At 52.0% G+C, this 19,604-nt stretch overlaps 6 non-coding genes across 6 annotated transcripts; 1 reads left to right on the top strand and 5 right to left on the bottom strand.

Moving 5' to 3' along the window:
• Positions 1-589: 589 nt before the first annotated feature.
• On the bottom strand, positions 590-662 carry trnat-ugu (transfer RNA threonine (anticodon UGU)). Its single transcript has one exon. It is a non-coding gene; the product is annotated as a tRNA-Thr (tRNA).
• Positions 663-3,048: 2,386 nt separating this feature from the next.
• On the bottom strand, positions 3,049-3,121 carry trnar-ucg (transfer RNA arginine (anticodon UCG)). The gene has a single exon. It is a non-coding gene; the product is annotated as a tRNA-Arg (tRNA).
• A 575-nt stretch (positions 3,122-3,696) lies between these two features.
• trnai-uau (transfer RNA isoleucine (anticodon UAU)) lies at positions 3,697-3,769 on the bottom strand. The gene has a single exon. It is a non-coding gene; the product is annotated as a tRNA-Ile (tRNA).
• Positions 3,770-7,144: 3,375 nt separating this feature from the next.
• trnat-ugu (transfer RNA threonine (anticodon UGU)) lies at positions 7,145-7,217 on the bottom strand. Its single transcript has one exon. It is a non-coding gene; the product is annotated as a tRNA-Thr (tRNA).
• A 3,590-nt stretch (positions 7,218-10,807) lies between these two features.
• trnat-cgu (transfer RNA threonine (anticodon CGU)) lies at positions 10,808-10,880 on the bottom strand. The gene has a single exon. It is a non-coding gene; the product is annotated as a tRNA-Thr (tRNA).
• Positions 10,881-19,531: 8,651 nt separating this feature from the next.
• Positions 19,532-19,604, top strand: trnai-aau (transfer RNA isoleucine (anticodon AAU)). The gene has a single exon. It is a non-coding gene; the product is annotated as a tRNA-Ile (tRNA).

Below are 19,604 nucleotides of genomic sequence, written 5' to 3'. Positions count from 1 at the left end.
ACTGGGTGCGAGTTCGGAAACGGGGCAGTGAGCACAGGGGGTGATGGGTGAGCGGGACTCGGTGCGAGTTAGGACACAGGGCAGTGAGCACAGGGGGTGATGGGTGAGCGGGACTGGGTGCGAGTTAGGACACGGGGCAGTGAGCACAGGGGGTGATGGGTGAGTGGGACTCGGTGCGAGTTAGGACACGGGGGCAGTGAGCACAGGGGGTGATGGGTGAGCGGGACTGGGTGCGAGTTAGGACACGGGGCAGTGAGCACAGGGGGTGATGGGTGAGCGGGACTGGGTGTGAGTTAGGACACACGGGCAGTGAGCACAGTGGGTGATGGGTGAGTGGGACTGGGTGTGAGTTAGGACACGGGGCAGCCGAGTTTTGGATCACTTCAAGTTTCTATTGGGTGGAATGAAGAAAGAAATTTGAGAGAGGGGGAAGGGGAGAGGATGGGAAGAGGGAAATGAGTGAGAGATGGGGAAAGCAAGAATAAGATGTAGAATGGGTCAGGGAGAGAGAGTGTAAAGGACACAAGGAGGAGGAGAAGGGAGCCTGTTGTTTCAGGAACAGTCTTGGAGCTGTTTAATATTTATAATTAGGCCCCAGGGAGATTTGAACCCACGACCTCTGGTTTACAAGACCAATTCTCTAACCCCTGAGCTATGGAGCCACCTGCTCTGGGAAAGACAGGGGAAGGAGCAGGAAAGAGAGGGGAAGGGAAAAGAGAGAGTGGAAGGAGTGAGAGAGAGGGAATAGAGACAGCGAGAAAGAGAGGAAAAGAGAGGGAGGGGATGGAGAGAGAGAGAGTGGAAGGAGGGAAAGAGAGGGCTAGGGGTGGGAGAGAGAAAGGGGCGAAGGGGAGAGAGAGGAAGGAAGAGGAAAGAGATGTTAAGGGGAGAGAGGGGGAAGGAATGAGAGAGATTGGAGGAAATGGGTAGAGGAGAGAGAGGGAAACGGGAGAGTGCGGAAGAGGAGAGAGAGGGGAATGAGTGATAAAGAGAAATGGGGAGAGCGGCAGAATGTGTAGTGATGGGGAAGATAGGGAGAGAGGGAGAATGAGAAAGGGGGCGAAAGGAGAATAGGAGAGCTTTGTGTTTCAGGGTCAGTCTCAGAGCTGGTCAATATTTATTATTAAATCCCTTGTTAATTGACAGTGAATTTAAATACTGAGTTAACTTTGAATAGGCCCCAGTGAGATTTAAACCCACAACCACTAGTTTACTAAACCAGTGCTTTAACCCCTGAACTATGGAGCCACCTTTTCCAGCGAAAACAGGGGAAGGATCAGGAAAGAGAGGGGAAGGGAAAAGGAGTGCGGAGGGAGGGGAAGGAGAGAGAGTGGGGAAGGAGTGAGAGAGTGGGAAGGGGAGACAGCGAGGAAGAGAGGGAGTTGGGGAAAGAGAGGGAGGGGACGGAGAGAGAGAGTGTGGAATGGGGGGAGAGAGAGGGGAAGGAGTGGGAGCGAGGGGGGGAGGGGAGAGAGATGTTTAGGGGAGAAAGGGGAAAGGAGTGAGAGAGAGGGGGGAGGGCAGCGAGGGGGAGAACCTGAAAGGAAAGGGAAAAGAGAGAGACGGGAGTGTAACGGTGTGGTGGTGGTCCCGGGGGTCAGGTTCACCTCTGACCTACTTGAGCGGTTCGAATCGCCCCCCACTCCCTTGGGTTCTAGACTCTGGATTTATTTGGGGGGGTGTGACAAAGTGCAAAGTTCAATGGTTTGGTGCAAAAGAACTTTGATTTTATTAAAGACAAGAAAATACAATGTCAAAACTTATAATCACTCTGATAAAGAACAATACATTACACATTCAAAGGGGGTGTACAGTATAATTACACCTCCCACCTCCCCATACCTAATCCTAGCTAGGTTAGACTCCAGGGCAGGCAGGGACTATGCTTACCAATCCTTTCTGGTCAGTTAGCGGTAGTTCACGGTTTCGGGGTTCCTTGAATTGTGTCGGTTCTGCTTGCCGTACCCCGAACGTCGGAGAAGACTTTTAGCTGCGTAATCTTCAGTTGGGTTGAGTCCACTGATGCGGTAAAGCACGTTTTGGATCTATGGGGTAAGTACCCGGTTTTCTTCGTTAGAAATAGGTTCAAAGTCTCTTTAGGTAATGTTTTCACCTGTTGGTAGTCAGGGCTTAGATTGTAGACTGGAAACTTTCGATTCTTCGGTTTCTTCCAGTTGGAGTTTATTTGTAGTTTCGTCGATCGCGGTGGTTTTTCATTGATACCACGTTGGCTGTGGTCAGTTGTTGCCGCGATGGTGATGTTCTTCCTTCAGGACTTCAGGACTTCGAGGCTGGAGAAGTTAGTTTACAATGGTCGCGTTGGTTTCTCTCCCTTCTTGATGACACAAGCGTGGTCTCGGTTGTTTGGCAAAGTATGTCACACCCTCTGTTAAAACAGGGGCCAGTTATACGGTTTGAGTGGTTCTAATCTTCGCACCAAATCAGTCCAGGATTCTTTGATTGAATTTGGCGGGCTTGACTCTTCTTTGTAATATTTTGGCGGGCTCGTTCAAAGTTAATATGTTTTGTGTGGGTTGATGTTCGATAAACTGTTTCCTGATGGAAATATTAGTTTGGTAATCGCAATGTCCTTTTGTGCTTAGTTGTTCGCATACAGGCTGGATTGGGCCTCTTGGTGATGTATATGCTGAAATGGTTTTCCAGATTCAGGTTGATGGTTGGCTATCTCTGGGTTATTTGTTGTAATGTTAATGTCTCTTGTGGAGAAGGATTCTCGAATACCCATTTCTCCAGACAAGTTATGTTAGTCCCAACACCCAGACAGTCTCAATAATCAAGTTGTCTCCTGTCAGTTCTTTAGGCCCGCACACAGCCTTGAATGTGTCTTTAAAAATTCCAAAATTCTACTCAAGTTTGTAGTTTCTTCCATAAGCACTTTAGGGTTCCAAACTTTCCAATCGATAGTCCCAAATTAAATATCCTTTTGAATGAGCCCAAACACTGTGAGGGGGTTCATCTGAATGTTGCATCCTTTCAAGGGGGAAGAGAGTGGGAGGAATGAGAGACAGGTGTCTAAATACTAAAATTAGGCTGCAGTGAGATTTGAACTCACAACCCCTGGTTGCGAAGACCAGTGCTCTAACCCCTGAGCTATGGAGCCACCTGCCCTGAAAAAGACACGGGAAGGAGCAGGAAAGAGAGGGGAAGGGAAAAGAGAGAGTGGAAGGAGGGAGAGAGAGGGGAAGGAGAAAGAGAGGGAGGGGAATGGGAGAGAGTGGGGAAGGAGTGAGAGAGATGGAAGGGGAGACTGGTCTTTGGCCAGGGACTCCCAGGTGTCAGTGGGGATGATGCACTTTATCAGGGAGGCTTTGAGGGTGTCCCTTGTAACGTTTCCTCTGCCCACCTTTGGCTCGCTTGCCGTGAAGGAGTTCCGAGTAGAGCGCTTGCTTTGGGAGTCTCGTGTCTGGGACATGCGGACCGCCCAGCAGATAGCTCTTGGTCGGCTGGTGCAGACACGATGGGCCGAAATGGTCTCCTTCTGTGCTGTAAGTTTCTATGAGTCGATGATATATCGGTGTCTCTGAGACTGGATGTGGAAAAGGTGGGATACAGACTGGGGGTGGGAAGTGAAAGTGCTGTGGGCAGATTATAAAGTGCGGAGTGAGTGGTTCCTGTTGATGGTGTCGGCCTGTCGCCGATTGACGGTCAATTCAGTAACAGAAGCCAAAATTGAGTAGGCCCCAGTGAGATTTGAACCCACGACCCCTGGTTTATAAGACCAGTGCTCTAAACCCTGAGCTATGGAGCCACCTGTAACACCAATTTCTGTTTGCATCTTACTATTGTTAACAAGGAGGTGGGGCCCGAATAATCATTCTTGGTGATTCATCCCTGAACATTGACAGAATCTTACAGCACACAAGGAGGGCCATTCGGCCCATCGTGTCTGTGCCGGCTCTGTGAGAGAGATTAGTGCTTGGAAGTTGTAAAAGGAGGGAGAGAGGGGAATGAGTGGGAGAGGGAATGGGAGAGAGAGGGGGAAGGAGTCAGCCAGAGGGGAATGGGAGAGAGCCGAATGGGAGAGAGCGAGAGGGGGGAGGGGAGAGAGATGGGAAGCCGAGAGAGGGAGGAGGCAGGGGAGAGAGAAAGGAAGGGGAGAGGGAGAGAGCAGGGGAGAGAGATGGGTAGCCGAGAGAGAGAGGGAGGAGGCAGGGGAGAGAGAAAGGAAGGGGAGAGGGAGAGAGCAGGGGAGAATCTGAAAAGAAAGGCAAAAGAGTGAGTGGAAGGAGTGAGAGAGAGGGAAGGGGAGAGTAAGGGGAAGGAATGAGAGAGAGGGAAGGGGAGAGTGAGGGGAAGGAGTGAGAGAGAGGGAAGGGAAGAGTGAGGGATAGGAGGGAGAGAGAGAGAGGGAAGGGGAGAGTGAAGGGAAGAAGTGAGAGAGAAGGAAGTGGAGAGTGAGGGGAAGGAGTGAGAGAGAGGGAAGGGGAGAGTAAGGGGAAGGAATGAGAGAGAGGGAAGGGGAGAGTGAGGGGAAGGAGTGAGAGAGCGGGAAGGGGAGAGTGAAGGGAAGAAGTGAGAGAGAAGGAAGTGGAGAGTGAGGGGAAGGAGTGAGAGAGAGGGAAGGGGAGAGTGAGAGGAAGGGGAGAGTGAGGAGAAGGAGTGAGAGAGAGGGAAGGGGAGAGTAAGGGGAAGGAATGAGAGAGAGGGAAGGGGAGAGTGAGGGGAAGGAGTGAGAGAGAGGGAAGGGGAGAGTGAGGGATAGGAGGGAGAGAGAGAGAGGGAAGGGGAGAGTGAGGAGAAAAAGTGAGTGGGAGTAAAGGGGAGAGTGAGGGGAAGGAGCAAAAGAGAGGGAAGGGGAGAATGAGGGGAAGGAGTGAAAGAGAGGGAAGGGGAGAGTGAGGGGAAGGAGGGAGAGAGAGGGAAGGGGAGAGTGAGGGGAAGGAGTGAGAGAGAGACGGGGAAGAGGAGAGACAGAGGGAACACCAACAATAATGTATATTTATATAGCGCCTTTAACGTAGTGAAACGTCCCAAGGTGCTCCACAGGAGGATTATGGGATAAAAATTTGACACCGAGCCACAAAAGTAGAAATTAGCGCAGGTGAAGAGGTCGGTTTTAAGGAGAGTCTTGAAGGAGGAAAGAGAGGTAGAGAGGCGGAGAGGTTTAGGGAGGTAGTTCCAGAGCTTGGGGCCCAGGCAACAGAAGGCATGGCCACTGATGGTGGAGCGATTATAATCAGGGATGGTCAGGAGGGCAGATAGAGAGGAGTGCAGACATCTCGGGGGGGTTGTGGGGCTGGAGGAGATTACAGAGATAGGGAGTGGTGTAGGGGGTGAAGGAGGTTACAGAGATAGGGAGGTGTGTAGGGGCTGGAGGAGGTTACAGAGATAGAGAGGGGTGTAGGTGCTGGAGGTGGTTATAGAGATAGGGAGGGGTGTAGACGCTGGAGGAAGTTACAGAGATAGGGAGGGGCGAGCGTCATGGAGGGATTTGTAAACAAGGATGAGAATTTTGAAATCGAGGCGTTGCTTAACAGGGAGCCAATGTCGGGCAGAGAGCACAGGGGGTGATGGGTGAGTGGGACCCGGTGCGAGTTAGGACACGGGGCAGTGAGCACAGCGGGTGATGGGTGAGCGGGACTGGGTGTGAGTTAGGACACTGGGCAGTGAGCACAGGGGGTGATGGGTGAGCGGGACTGGGTGTGAGTTAGGACACGGGACAGTGAGCACAGCGGGTGATGGGTGAGCGGGACTCGGTGCGAGTTAGGACACGGGGCAGTGAGCACAGCGGATGATGGGTGAGCAGGACTGGGTGTGCGTTAGGACACGGGGCAGTGAGCACAGGGGGTGATGGGTGAGCGGGACTCGGTGCGAGTTAGGACACGGGGCAGCGAGCACAGGGGGTGATGGGTGAGTGGGACTCGGTGCGAGTTAGGACACGGGGCAGCGAGCACAGTGGGTGATGGGTGAGTGGGACTGGGTGTGAGTTAGGACACGGGGCAGTGAGCACAGGGGGTGATGGGTGAGTGGGACTCGGTGCGAGTTAGGACACGGGGTCAGTCGAGTTTTGGATCACCTCTTGTTTATATTGGGGTAGAATGTGGGAAGAATTGAGAGACAGGGAGAAGGGGAATGAGAGGTGGGGAGCGGAAGGTGGAGAGAGAGAGAGACAGGAAAGGATAGAGAGTGGGTGTGGCAAGGGAGGGGGGAGACGGGCAAAGCGAGATCGCAGGAAAGGGGGTAAAAGATGCAGAATGGGGGTCGGCAGAGAGAGATTTGGATGGAGAGAAAGTGTAATCGAGACGACAGCCTGTTGTTCCAGGGTCGGTATCAGAGCAGTTTAATATTTATAATTAAAGCCCTTGTTAATTAACGGTGAATTTAAATATTGAGCTAATTTTGAGTATGCCCCAGTGAGATTTGAACCCACGACCCTGGTTTACTCGACCAGTGCTCTAACCCCTGAGCTATGGAACCACCTGCTTTGGGAAACGCAGGGTAAGGAGCAGGAAAGAGAGGGGAAGGGAAAAGAGAGAGTGGAAGGAGTGAGAGAGAGGGGGAAGGGGAAATAGAGGGAGAGGGAAGGGTGGCGATGGAGTGAGTGAGAGAGGATAATGGATGAGAGCGGAAGGGGAGAGTAAGTGATGGAAGGGGAGAGAGGGGAAGGGGAGAGAGGGGAAGGGGAGAGGGGGGAAGGGGAGAGAGATGGGAAGGCAAGAGAGGGCGGAGGCAAGGGAGAGAGAAAGGAAGGGGAGAGAGAGGGAGAACGGGAGACTCTGAAAAGAAAGGGAAAAGAGAGGAAGGAGGGGAGGGAGGGAGGTGGAGAGTGAAAAGGTGAGGGGAAGGGGAGAGAGGGTGGAGAGACTGGGTTGGCGAAAGAGACAGAGTGAGCGGAGAGAGGGGGTGAGAGAGTGGATAGCGGAGAGAGAGGGTGAGGCGAGGGTGGGGGAAAGGGGGAGAAGGGAATGAGTGAGAGACGGGAAAGCGATAAAAAGGTGTCGAACGGGTCGTGATGGGGAAGGGAGAGAGAGATTTGGAAAGGGAGAGAGAGTGTCAGAGACACAAGAAGGAGGAGAGAGGTGGGGACCCTGTTGTTCCAGGAACAGTCTTGGAGCTGTTTAATATTTATAATTAAAGCCCTTGTTCATTGACAGTGAATTTAAATACTGAGCTAATTTTGAGCAGGCCCCAGTGAGATTTGATCTCACGACTCCTGGTTTACAAGACCAGTGCTCTAACCCCTGAGCTATGGAGCCACCTGCTATGGGAAGTCAGGGGAAGGAGCAGGAAAGTGAGGGGAAGGGAAAAGAGAGAGTGGAAGGAGTGAGAGAGAGGGGGAAGGGGAGAGAGATCGGAAAGAGAGAGAGGGAGGAGGCAGGGGAGACGCCTGCCTCCGTCTCTTCAATATTCGCCTCTCAACATCGATATATCGGGTCTTTCACGTAGTAAAACATCCCAAGGCAACTCAGTCACACTCTGCCCCAATCTCTCTGTCTCTCTGTCTCTCTCTCTATTCCTCTGTCTCTCAATCTCTTTCTCTCTCTCCCTCTGTCTCTCTCTCTCTGTCTCTCTATCACTTTCTCTCTGTCGCTCACTGTCTCTCGAGCCGGAAGGGGTTAGAGAGGGGGAAGGGGAAAGTCAGAAGGGAGAGAGAGAGAGAGAGGGAGGAGAGAGATTGAGGATTGAGTGGAGAGAGAGGAGCGGAGAGTGGGAAGGGGAGAAAGCGGGGGAAAGGGACAGCGTGAGGGAAGGAGCGAGTGAGAGGGGGAAGGGGAGAGAGGGAGAGAGAGAGATGGAGAGAGAGAGGAGCGTGTCAGTAGTTGTTATCACATCGATAGTCCACTAGGTGGGGCTCTATTAGCGGAAGAGAGAGGGAAGGGGAGAGTGATGGGAAGGAGTGAGAGAGAGATGGAGAAGAGGAGAGTGAGGGGAAGGAGTGAGAGAGAGGGAAGGGGAGAGTGAGGGGAAGGAGTGAGAGAGAGGGAAGGGAAGAGTGAGGGGAAGGATTGAGATAGAGGGAAGGGGTGAGTGAGGGGAAGGATTGAGAGAGAGGGAAGGGGAGAGTGAGGGGACAGAGTGAGAGAGAGGGAAGGGGAGAGTGAGGGGAAGGATTGAGAGAGAGGGAAGGGAAGAGTGAGGGGAATGAGTGAGAGAGAGGGAAGGGGAGAGTGAGGGGAAGGAGTGAGAGAGAGGGAAGGGGAGAGTGAGGAAAGGAGTGAGAGAGAGGGAAGGGGAGAGTGAGGTGAAGGAGTGAGAGAGAGGGAAGGGGAGAGTGAGGGGAAGGAGTGAGAGAGAGGGAAGGGGAGAGTGAGGGGAAGGAGTGAGAGAGAGGGAAGGGGAGAGTGAGGGGAAGGAGTGAGGAGAGAGGGAAGGGGAGAGTGAGGGGAAGGAGTGAGAGAGAGGGAAGGGGAGAGTGAGGGGTAGGAGTGAGAGAGAGGGAAGGGGAGAGTGATGGGAAGGAGTGAGAGAGAAGAGAGGGGAGAGTGAGAGAGAGGGAAGGGGAGAGTGAGGGGAAGGAGTGAGAGAGAGACGGGGAAGAGGAGAGACAGAGGGAACACCAACAATAATGTATATTTATATAGCGCCTTTAACGTAGTGAAACGTCCCAAGGTGCTCCACAGGAGGAATTATGGGATAAAAATTTGACACCGAGCCACAAAAGTAGAAATTAGTGCAGGTGAAGAGGTCGGTTTTAAGGAGCGTCTTGAAGGAGGAAAGAGAGGTAGAGAGGCGGAAAGGTTTAGGGAGGGAGTTCCAGAGCTTGGGGCCCAGGCAACAGAAGGCCCGGCCACCGATGGTGGAGCGATTATAATCAGGGATGGTCAGGAGGGCAGAATTAGAGGAGTGCAGACATCTCGGGGGGTTGTGGGGCTGGAGGAGATTACAGAGATAGGGAGGGGTGTAGGGGCTGGAGGTGGTTACAGAGATAGGGAGGGGTGTAGGGGCTGGAGGAAGTTACAGAGATCGGGAGGGGTGTAGGGGCTGGAGGAGGTTACAGAGATAGGGAGGGGTGTAGGTGCTGGAGGAGGTTATAGAGATAGGGAGGGGTGCCGGTGCTGGAGGAGGTTATACAGATAGGGAGGGGTGTAGGTGCTGGAGGAGGTTATAGAGATAGGGAGGGGTGTAGACGCTGGAGGAAGTTACAGAGATAGGGAGGGGCGAGCGTCATGGAGGGATTTGTAAACAAGGATGAGAATTTTGAAATCGAGGCGTTGCTTAACCGGGAGTCAATGTAGGGCAGAGAGCACAGGGGGTGATGGGTGAGCGGGACTTGGTGCGAGTTAGGACACGGGGCAGTGAGCACAGGGGGTGATGGGTGAGCGGGACTCGGTGCGAGTTAGGACACGGGGCAGTGAGCACAGGGGGTGATGGGTGAGCGGGACTCGGTGCGAGTTAGGACACGGGGCAGTGAGCACAGGGGGTGATGGGTGAGTGGGACTGGGTGTGAGTTCGGACACGGGGCAGCGAGCACAGGGGGTGATGGGTGAGCGGGACTGGGTGTGAGTTCGGACACGGGGCAGCGAGCACAGTGGGTGATGGGTGAGTGGGACTGGGTGCGAGTTAGGACACGGGGCAGCGAGCACAGGGGGTGATGGGTGAGTGGGACTGGGTGTGAGTTCGGACACGGGGCAGCGAGCACAGGGGGTGATGGGTGAGCGGGACTTCGTGTGAGTTGGGACACGGGGCAGCGAGCACAGTGGGTGATGGGTGAGTGGGACTCGGTGCGAGTTAGGACACGGGGTCAGTCGAGTTTTGGATCACCTCTAGTTTATATTGGGGTAGAATGTGGGAAGAATTGAGAGACAGGGGGAAGGGGAATGAGAGGTGGGGAGCGGAAGAGGGAGAGAGAGAGACAGGAAAGGATAGAGAGTGTGTGTGGCAAGGGAGGGGGGAGACGGGCAAAGCGAGATCGCGGGAAAGGGGGTAAAAGATGCAGAATGGGGGTTGGCAGAGAGAGATTTGGATGGAGAGAAAGTGTAATAGAGACGACAACCTGTTGTTCCAGGGTCGGTATCAGAGCAGTTTAATATTTATAATTAAAGCCCTTGTTAATTGACGGTGAATTTAAATACTGACCTAATTTTGAGTAAGCCCCAGTGAGATTTGAACCCACGACCCTGATTTATGAGACCAGAGCTCTAACCCCTGAGCTATGGAACCACCTGTTTTGGGAAACGCAGGGTAAGGAGCAGGAAAGAGAGGGGAAGGGAAAAGAGAGAGTGGAAGGAGTGAGAGAGAGGGGGAAGGGGAAATAGAGGGAGAGGGGAGGGTGGCGATGGAGTGAGTGAGAGAGGATAATGGATGAGAGCGGAAGGGGAGAGTAAGTGATGGAAGGGGAGAGAGGGGAAGGGGAGAGGGGGGAAGGGGAGAGAGATGGGAAGGCAAGAGAGGGAGGAGGCAAGGGAGAGAGAAAGGAAAGGGAGAGAGAGGGAGAACGGGAGACTCTGAAAAGAAAGGGAAAAGAGAGCGAGAGAGGAAGGAGGGGAGGGAGGGAAGTGGAGAGTGAAAAGGTGAGGGGAAGGGGAGAGAGGGTGGAGAGACTGGGTTGGCGAAAGAGACAGAGTGAGCGGAGAGAGGGGGTGAGAGAGTGGATAGCGGAGAGAGAGGGTGAGGCGAGGGAGGGGGAAAGGGGGAGAAGGGAATGAGTGAGAGACGGGAAAGCGCTAAAAAGGTGTAGAACGGGTCGTGATGGGGAAGGGAGAGAGAGAGAGAGTGTCAGAGACACAAGAAGGAGGAGAGAGGAGGGGACCCTGTTGTTGCAGGGACAGTCTCAGAGCTGTTTAATATTTATAATTAAAGCCCTTGTTAATTGACGGTGAATTTAAATACTGAGCTAATTTTGAGTAGGCCCCAGTGAGATTTGAACTCACGACTCCTGGTTTACGAGACCAGTGCTCTAACCCCTGAGCTATGGAGCCACCTGCTCTGGGAAATACAGGGGAAGGAGCAGGAAAGTGAGGGGAAAGGAAAAGAGAGAGTGGAAGGAGTGAGAGAGAGGGGGAAGGGGAGAGAGATCGGAAAGAGAGAGAGGGAGGAGGCAGGGGAGACGCCTGCCTCCGTCTCTTCAATATTCGCCTCTCAACATCGATATATCGGGTCTTTCACGTCGTAAAACATCCCAAGGCAACTCAGTCACACTCTGTCCCAATCTCTCTGTCTCTCAATCTCTTTCTCTCTCTCCCTCTGTCTCTCTCTCTCTCTGTCTCTCTATCACTTCCTCTCTGTCGCTCACTGTCTCTCGAACCGGAAGGGGTTAGCGAGGGGGAAGGGGAAAGTCAGAAGGGAAAGGAGAGAGAGAGAGAGAGAGAGGAGGAGAGAGATTGAGGATTGAGTGGAGAGAGAGGAGCGGAGAGTGGGAAGGGGAGAAAGCGGGGAAAAGGGACAGGGAGAGGGAAGGAGTGAGTGAGAGGGGGACGGGGAGAGAGGGAGAGAGAGAGATGGAGAGAGAGAGGTGCATGTCAGTAGTTGTTATTACATCGATAGTCCACTAGGTGGGGGTCTATTAGAGGAAGAGAGAGGGAACGGGAGAGTGAGGGGAAAGAGTGAGAGAGAGGGAAGTGGAGAGTGAGGGGAGGGAGTGAGAGAGAGGGAAGGGGAGAGTGAGGGGAGGGAGTGAGAGAGAGGGAAGGGGAGAGTCAGGGGAAGGAGTGAGAGAGAGGGAAGGGTGAGTAAGGAGAAGGAGTGAGAGAGAGGGAAGGGGAGAGTCAGGGGAAGGAGTGAGAGAGAGGGAAGCAAAGTGTGAGGGGAAGGAGTGAGAGAGAGAGTGAGGGGAAGGAGTGAAAGAGAGACGGGGAAGAGGAGAGTGAGGTGAAGGAGTGAGAGAGAGGGAAGGGGAGAGTGAGGGGAAGGAGTGAGAGTCAGGGAAGGGGAGAGTGAGGGGAAGGAGTGAGAGAGACGGGGAGAGTGAGGGGAAGGAGTGAGAGAGAGACGGGGAAGAGGACAGTGAGGTGAAGGAGTGAGAGAGAGGGAAGGGGAGAGTGAGGGGAAGGAGTGAGAGAGAGGGAAGGGGAGAGTGAGGGGAAGGAGTGAGAGAGAGACGGGGAAGAGGAGAAACAGAGGAAACACCAACAATAATGTATATTTATATAGCGCCTTTAACGTAGTGAAACGTCCCAAGGTGCTCCACAGGAGGATTATGGGATAAAAATTTGACACCGAGCCACAAAAGTAGAAATTAGCGCAGGTGAAGAGGTCGGTTTTAAGGAGAGTCTTGAAGGAGGAAAGAGAGGTAGAGAGGCGGAGAGGTTTAGGGAGGGAGTTCCAGAGCTTAGGGCCCAGGCAACAGAAGGCAAGGCCACCGATGGTGGAGCGATTATAATCAGGGATGGTCAGGAGGGCAGAATTAGAGGAGTGCAGACATAAGGACATTAGGAACAGGAGTCGGCCATCTAGCCCCTTGAGCCTGCTCCGCCATTCAATGATTGTGGGGTTACAGAGATAGGGAGGGTTGTGGGAAGTTACAGAGATTGGGAGGGTTGTGGGGCTGGAGGAGGTGACAGAGATAGTGAGTAGTGAGGGGCCATGGAGTGATTTGTAAACAAGGATGAGAATTTTGAAATCGAGGCATTTCCTAACCGGGAGCCAATGTAGTGCAGCGAGCACAGGGGGAGATGGGTGAGCGGGACTGGGTGCGAGTTAGGACACGGGGCAGCCGAGTTTTGGATCACTTCTAGTTTATATTGGGTAGAATGTCGAAAGAAGTGTGAGAGAGGATAGTGAGTGTGGCGAGGTCAGGGCAAGGGAAATGAGTGAGAGACAGGGAAAGCAAGCAATTTGGAAGGGGAGAGAGAGTTGAAGAGACACAAGAAGGAGGAGAGGGGAGCCTGTTGTCCCAGGGACAGTCTTGGAGCTGTTTAATATTTATAATTAAATTCCTTGTTAATTGACATTGAATTTAAATACTGAACTAACTTTGAGTAGGGCCCAGTGAGATTTGAACCCTCGATCCCTGGTTTAATTAGACCAGTGCTCTAACCCGTGAGCTATGGAACCACCTGCTCTGAGCTGTGGGTCATTCCCCAGTTAGTGCTGTGTGTTTGAAGAATGAGGAGGGGTCAGTGAAACGCTCAGATTGTGTCTCATCCCCCAGACTCCCTCTCTCCTTTCCCTTCTGATTTTCCCCTTCCCCCTCTCTAACACCTTCTGGCTTGAGAGACAGTGAGCGACAGAGAGAAAGTGATAGAGAGACAGAGAGAGAGAATGAGTGAGATTGTGAGAGAGACAGAGAGAGAGTGAGAGATAGAGAGACAGAGAGAGAGAGACTGAGAATGATACACAGAGAGAGACTGAGAGACAGAGAGACTGAGAGATTGGGACAGAGTGTGACTGAGTTGCCTTGGGATGTTTTACGACGTGAAAGACCCGATATATCGATGTTGAGAAGTGAATATTGAAGAGACGGAGGCAGAAGTCTGGGGGATGAGACACAATCTGAGCGTTTCACTGACCCCTCCTCATTCTTCAAACACACAGCACTAACTGGGGAATGACCCACAACCCAGGGCAGGTGGTTCCATAGCTCAGGGGTTAGAGCACTGGTCTCGTAAACCAGGTGTCGTGGGTTCAAATCTCACTGAGGCTGATTCAAAATTAGTTCAGTATTTAAATTCACTGTCAATTAACAAGGGCTTTAATTATAAATATTAAACAGTTCCCAGACTGACCCTGGAACTACAAGCACTGTCTTGTCCACATTAAAAGATTACCACATTTAGATTGTACTTGAAGTGCTGTAACCTGCAGATATACAGACCGAAAGCTCGAAAGTGGGATTCGGCTTGGTCGGTGGGTGTGGATACAGTGGGCCAAAATGGGTTTCTGCCTTATTCCCTTCTCACTCAATCTCTTGACCTGACTCTCTGTCTGTCTCTAACATCATCATCATCGGCAGTCCCTGGGAATGGAGGAGAACTTGCTGCCACTTGAAAACTGAGTCCCCATTTATCCATCCTGTTTGTTACATCCTCAAAGAATTCCAATAAATTAGTCAAACATGACTTCCCCTTCATCAATCCATGCTGACTCTTCCTGACTGAATCATGCTTTTCCTAATGGCCTGCTCCGAAAGGAGTGAGAGAGAGGGGGAAGGAGTGAGAGAGAGGGAGAATCTGTCGGAAAGAAAATGCTTCCATTACCATAACTAAATCTGCGGGCTGTGTCATCTCCACCCCGGTGATGGGCAATGGCAGCCGACTGAGAGCATCGGCACAGTTTTCTGTGCCTGGCCTGTGGCGGATGGTGTAGTTGTATGTGGACAACGTGAGCGCCCATCTCTGGATGCGGGCCGATGCATTCATATTTATCCCCTAATTTTCAGAAAGGAGGGATATAAGCGACTTATGGTCGATTTCCAATTTGAATTTGAGCCCGAACAGGTATTGATGCATTTTCTTTACCCCGTAAACACACACTAACGCTTCTCTCTCGATCATACTGCAGGTCCTCTCGGCCTTAGACAGACTTCTGGTTGCATAAGCAGCCGGTTGCAATTTCCCAAATTCATTAGCTTGTTACAATACACACCCGACCCCGTACGACGACGCATCACATGCTCGTACCAAACGTTTACATGGATCGTACAACACAAGCAATTTGTTTGAACATGACAGCGTCCTAGCTTTCTCAAAGGCATTTTCTTGGCTTTTACCCCAGACCCATTCATCTCCCTTACGCAGTGGAGGGTGCAGGGGTTCTAACAATGTGACAAGACCCGGTAAGAAGTTACCAACATAGTTCAGGAGTCCTAGAAACGACCACAGCTCCGTCACGTTCCGTGGTCTCGGTGCCTTCTCGATTGCCCCCGTCTTCGAATCGGTGGGCCTGATGCCGTCCGCCGCGATTCTTCTCCCCGGGAACTCCACTTCAGGCACCGGGAAAACGCACTGCGAGCATTTCAGCCCGAGCCCCACACGATTAAGCCGACTAAGGAGCTCCTCCACGTTCTGCAAATGCTCGACGGTGTCCCGGCCTGTAACCAAGATGTCGTCCTGGAAGACCACGGTGCACGGGACCCACTTCAGCAAGCTTTCCGTGTTCCTCTGGAATATCGCCGTGGCTGATCGAATCCCAAACGGGCATCTGTTGTAAACGAAAAGACCTTTGTGCGTGTTGAGGCAGGTGAGGCCTTTCGAAGATTCCACCAGCTCCTGCGTCATGTAGGCCGAGGTCAAGTCCGGCTTCGTGAATGTTTTCACCCCCGGCCAGCGTGACAAATAGGTCATCTGCCTTTGGTAGCAGGTATTGATCCTGCAGCGAGAAACGATTGATAGTTACTTTGTAATCACCACAGATTCTGACGGTGCCGTCTCCCTTGAGGATTGGAACGATCAGACTGGCCCACTCATTGAATTCGATCGGCGAAATGATGTCCTCTCGTTGCAGCCTGTCCAGCTCAATGTCCACCCTCTCTCTCACCATGTAAGGTACCGCTCTCACCTTGTGATGGATGGGTCGCGCCCCCGGAATTAAATGGATCTGCACTTTTGCTCCTTGGAACTTCCCGACGCCTGGTTCGAACAGCGAGGGGAACTTGCTTAGGACCTGGGCACATGAGGTGTCGTCGACGGGCGTATCTTTCCCAGCCAGCTCCTGCCGAACAGCGTGGGGCCATCGCCCGGTACCACCCACAGTGGTAAATCATGCACCGCTCCATCGTAGGAGACCTTTCCGGTAGCACTGCCGATTACGGGAATCAGTTCCTTTGTGTACGTTCTAAGTTTGGTTCGAATGGGAGTCAGGACTGGCCTTGAAGCCTTGTTGCACCACAACTTATCGAAAGTCTTTTTGCTCATTATGGACTGGCTCGCGCCCGTGTCCAGCTCCCTGGACACCGGGAGCCCATTTAATTCAACCTTCAGCATTATCGGGGGACACTTTGTGGTAAATGTGTGCACCCCATATACCTCTGCCTCCTCGGTCTGAGGCTCTGGTTCATCATGATCCGCCGTGGATCTGTCCTCCTCTGCAACAAGGTGGTTTGCAGGATTAGCAGGATTTGCAGCTCGCCTGCACACTCGTTGGAGGTGTCCCATTGTTCCACAGCCCTTGCAAACGTACCCTTTGAAGCGGCATGAATGGAATCGATGATCACCCCCGCAGCACCAACAAGGTGTTAATGGCCTTGTATTCATCACCCTTGATGGCGGACTCTGAGTCATCTGTTGACGTGCAGCTACTGGCGTGTAAGTCCTGCCATGTACATTTCGATTCGAAAACAACGTTACTTTGTTCACAGTACTTGTAGCAGCACTAGTGTGCTGGGAAATTTGTTTGATATTGTCACTGGTGGCGATAAACGCCTGGGCTATCGCTATGGCTTTACTCAAGGTTGGGGTCTCTACAGTCAAAAGTTTGCAAAGTATTACTTCATGGCCAATGCCAAGTACAATGAAGTCCCTGAGCATGTGCTCCAAGTGTCCTTCAATTTCGCAATGTCCTGCAAAGGCGCCTTAGCTTGGCGACATAGCTTGCCACTTCCTGGCCTTCAGACCTCTTGTACGTGTAGAACCGATACCTCGCCATCAGAACACTTTCCTTCGGGTTCCGATGCTCCCGGACCAGTGTGCACAACTCATCGTACGACTTGTCTGTGGGTTTTGTTGTAGCGAGCAGGTTTTTCATGAGGCCATATGTTGATGCCCCACAAACGGTGAGGAGGATCGCCCTTGGTTTGGCAGTGTTCGTTTCTTCTTCCTGCTCGTTGGCCACAAAGTATTGCTCAAGTCGTTCTACGAAGGTTTCCCAAACTACTCCCTTCGAAAATTTCTCCAGGATACTCACAGTTCTCCGCATTGTTGCATTGGGGTTCGTCATCTGTATCTCGTCGCCTGTTGTTATGTCTTGAAAAAAGTGTCAGACTAGATGCTGCAAGCTCAAAGTAAGTGCGACCGTAGTCCTTTAGTGCAGATCTCAGAGTGCCTCTCCAGCCTGTGTGGCCTCCTTATATACAGGTGCTCCCAAGGGATTGTGGGCTCCCTTTGGACTCCACGGGATAAGCCCTCTGGTGGTTAGACATGGTAATTACAGGTTTACATACATAACAGAAGGAGTGAGAGAGAGGAGGAAGGGGAGAGAGTGGGGAAGGAGAGAGAGTGGGGAAGGAGTGAGAGAGAGGGAGAAGGGGAAAGAGTGGGGAAGAAGTGAGAGAGGGAGGAAGAGAGAGGGAAAGGGGAGAGAGAGGGGAGGGGAAAGAGAGAGAGGAGAAGGGGAGAGAGTGGGGAAGGGGAGAGAGAGGGAGGAAGAGAGAGGGAAAGGGGAAATAGAGGGAGGGAAAGGGGCGATAGAGGGAGGAGACGGGGAGAGAGAGAGAGTGGAAGGGGGAGCGAGTGGGGAAGGTGTGAGTGAGGGAAGGGGAGAGAGGGGGAAGGAGAGAGGGTGGGGTGAGGGAAGGGGAAGGAGGGAGAGGGGAATGAGTGAGAGACGGGGAAAACGAGATAGCGGGAAAGGGAGAGAGGGGTGAAAAGATGTAGAACGGGTCGTGATGGGGAAGGGAGAGAGGGATTTGGAAGGGGAGAGAGTGTGTAAGAGAGACGAGAAGAGGAGAGAGGAAAGGGAGAGAGAAAAGTGAAGGAGTGAGAGAGAGGGGGGAAGGAGCGAGAGAGAGGGTAACGAGTGTGTAAGAGTGGGAAGGGGAGAGAGAGAGGGAGGAGAAAGGGGAGAAGGCAGAGGGTGAGAGAGGGGAATGAGTGAGAGATGGGGAAAACAAGATAAAAATGTAGAACAGGTTGTGTAGATGGGGAGGGCAGAGAAAGATTTGGAGCCTCTGCCTCCTCGGTCTGAGGCTCTGGTTCATCGTGTTCCGCCGTGGATCTGTCGTCCTCTGCAACATGATGGTTTGCAGGATTAGCAGGGTTTGCAGCTCGCCTGCACATACGTTGGAGGTGTCCCATTGTTACACAGCCCTTGCAAACGTATCCTTTGAAGCGGCATGAATGGAATCGATGATCACCAAGACCACCACAACCTCTGTCGTCGAGCTGCAGTACGCGGACGACGCCTGAGTCTGCGCACATTCAGAGGCTGAACTCCAGGATATAGTCAATGTATTTACTGAGGCGTACGAGAGCTCGGGCCTTACACTAAACATCCGTGAGACAAAGGTCCTCCACCAGACTGTCCTCGCCGCACAGCACTGCCCCCCAGTCAGCAAGGTCCACGCGTGGCCCTGGACAACGTGGACCATTTTCCATACCTCGGGAGCCTCCTATCAACAAGAGCAGACATTGACCACCAGATCCAACACCGCCTCCAGTGCGTCAGTGCAGCCTTCGGCCGCCTGAGGAAAAGAGTGTTTGAAGACCAGGCCCTCAAATCCACCACCCAGCTCATGGTCTACAGGGCTGTAGTAATAGCCGCCCTCCTGTATGGCTCAGAGACATGGACCATGTACAGCGGACAGCTCAAGTCGCTGGAGAAATACCACCAACGATGTCTCCGCAAGATCCTACAAATGCTGGTAAATATTTTCTGCACCCTCTCTAACAGGCTCGAGGGGCCGAATGGCAGAGACAGAGAGAGACAGAAAGAGAGAGAGAGAGACGTAAAGGGCAGAGAGAGAGACAGAGCGACTGGCAATGAGAGGGGGGGAAATAGAAAGTGAGAATGAAGGGAAAGGCAGAAGCGGAGAGATAGAGAGAAGAATAAAGGAGTGAGAAAGATTGGTGAAGGGGGCAAATAGGAGTCTGTTGTTTCTGGGTTGGTTACAGAGCTGTTTAATATTTATTATTAAGACTCTTGTTAATTGACAGTGAGTTCAAATACTGAGCTAATTTTGAGTAGGCCCCACTGAGATTTAAACTCACAACCCCTGGTTTACCAAACCAGGGCTTTAACCCCTGAGCTTTGGAGCTACTTGTTTTGGCATGTGGGTCATTCCCCAGTTAGTGCTGTGTATCAATCTCTGTTTTGTTCTATCTATCTATCTATCTATCTGTCTGTCTGTCTGTCTATCTGTCTGTCTATCTATCTATCTATCTATCTATCTATCTATCTATCTATCTATCTATCTATCTATCTATCTATCTATCTATCTATCTATCTATCTGTCTATCTATCTATCTATCTATCTATCTGTCTATCTGTCTGTCTGTCTATCTATCTATCTATCTGTCTGTCGGTCTATCTATCTATCTATCTATCTATCTGTCTGTCTATCTATCTATCTATCTGTCGATCTATCAGGGGTCAAACACATCGCTGAGGGATGCATTATGGGTAAAAACCCCAACTGGTTCATTTTACCCTTCATCACATCCTGGGAATAAAGCAGGAAGTGTGAAATATCAGGTTATATACGGGTGGCTCTGAGACTGGGTGATTCATCCCTGAACAATAATAACAACACAAGAAATAGGAGCAGGAGTGAGAGAGACAGAGAGACAGAGAGACGGAGAGATTGAGGCAGAGTGTGACTGAGTTGCCTTGGGATGTTTTACTACGTGAAAGACCCGATATATCGATGTTGAGAAGTGAATATTGAAGAGACGGAGGCAGGAGTCTGGGGGATGAGACACAATCTGAGTGTTTCACTGACCCCTCCTCATTCTTCAAACACACAGCACTAATTGAGGAATGACCCATGGCTCAGGGGTTAGAGCACTGGTCTAATAAACCAGGGGTCGTGGGTTCAAATCTCACTGGGGCTG

This window comes from Pristiophorus japonicus, unplaced genomic scaffold (genome assembly GCF_044704955.1).
Source record: "Pristiophorus japonicus isolate sPriJap1 unplaced genomic scaffold, sPriJap1.hap1 HAP1_SCAFFOLD_594, whole genome shotgun sequence".
NCBI classification, from domain to species: domain Eukaryota; kingdom Metazoa; phylum Chordata; class Chondrichthyes; family Pristiophoridae; genus Pristiophorus; species Pristiophorus japonicus.
Note: the sequence above shows the minus strand (reverse complement) of the source record. Positions and strands in the feature narration are given on the sequence as shown.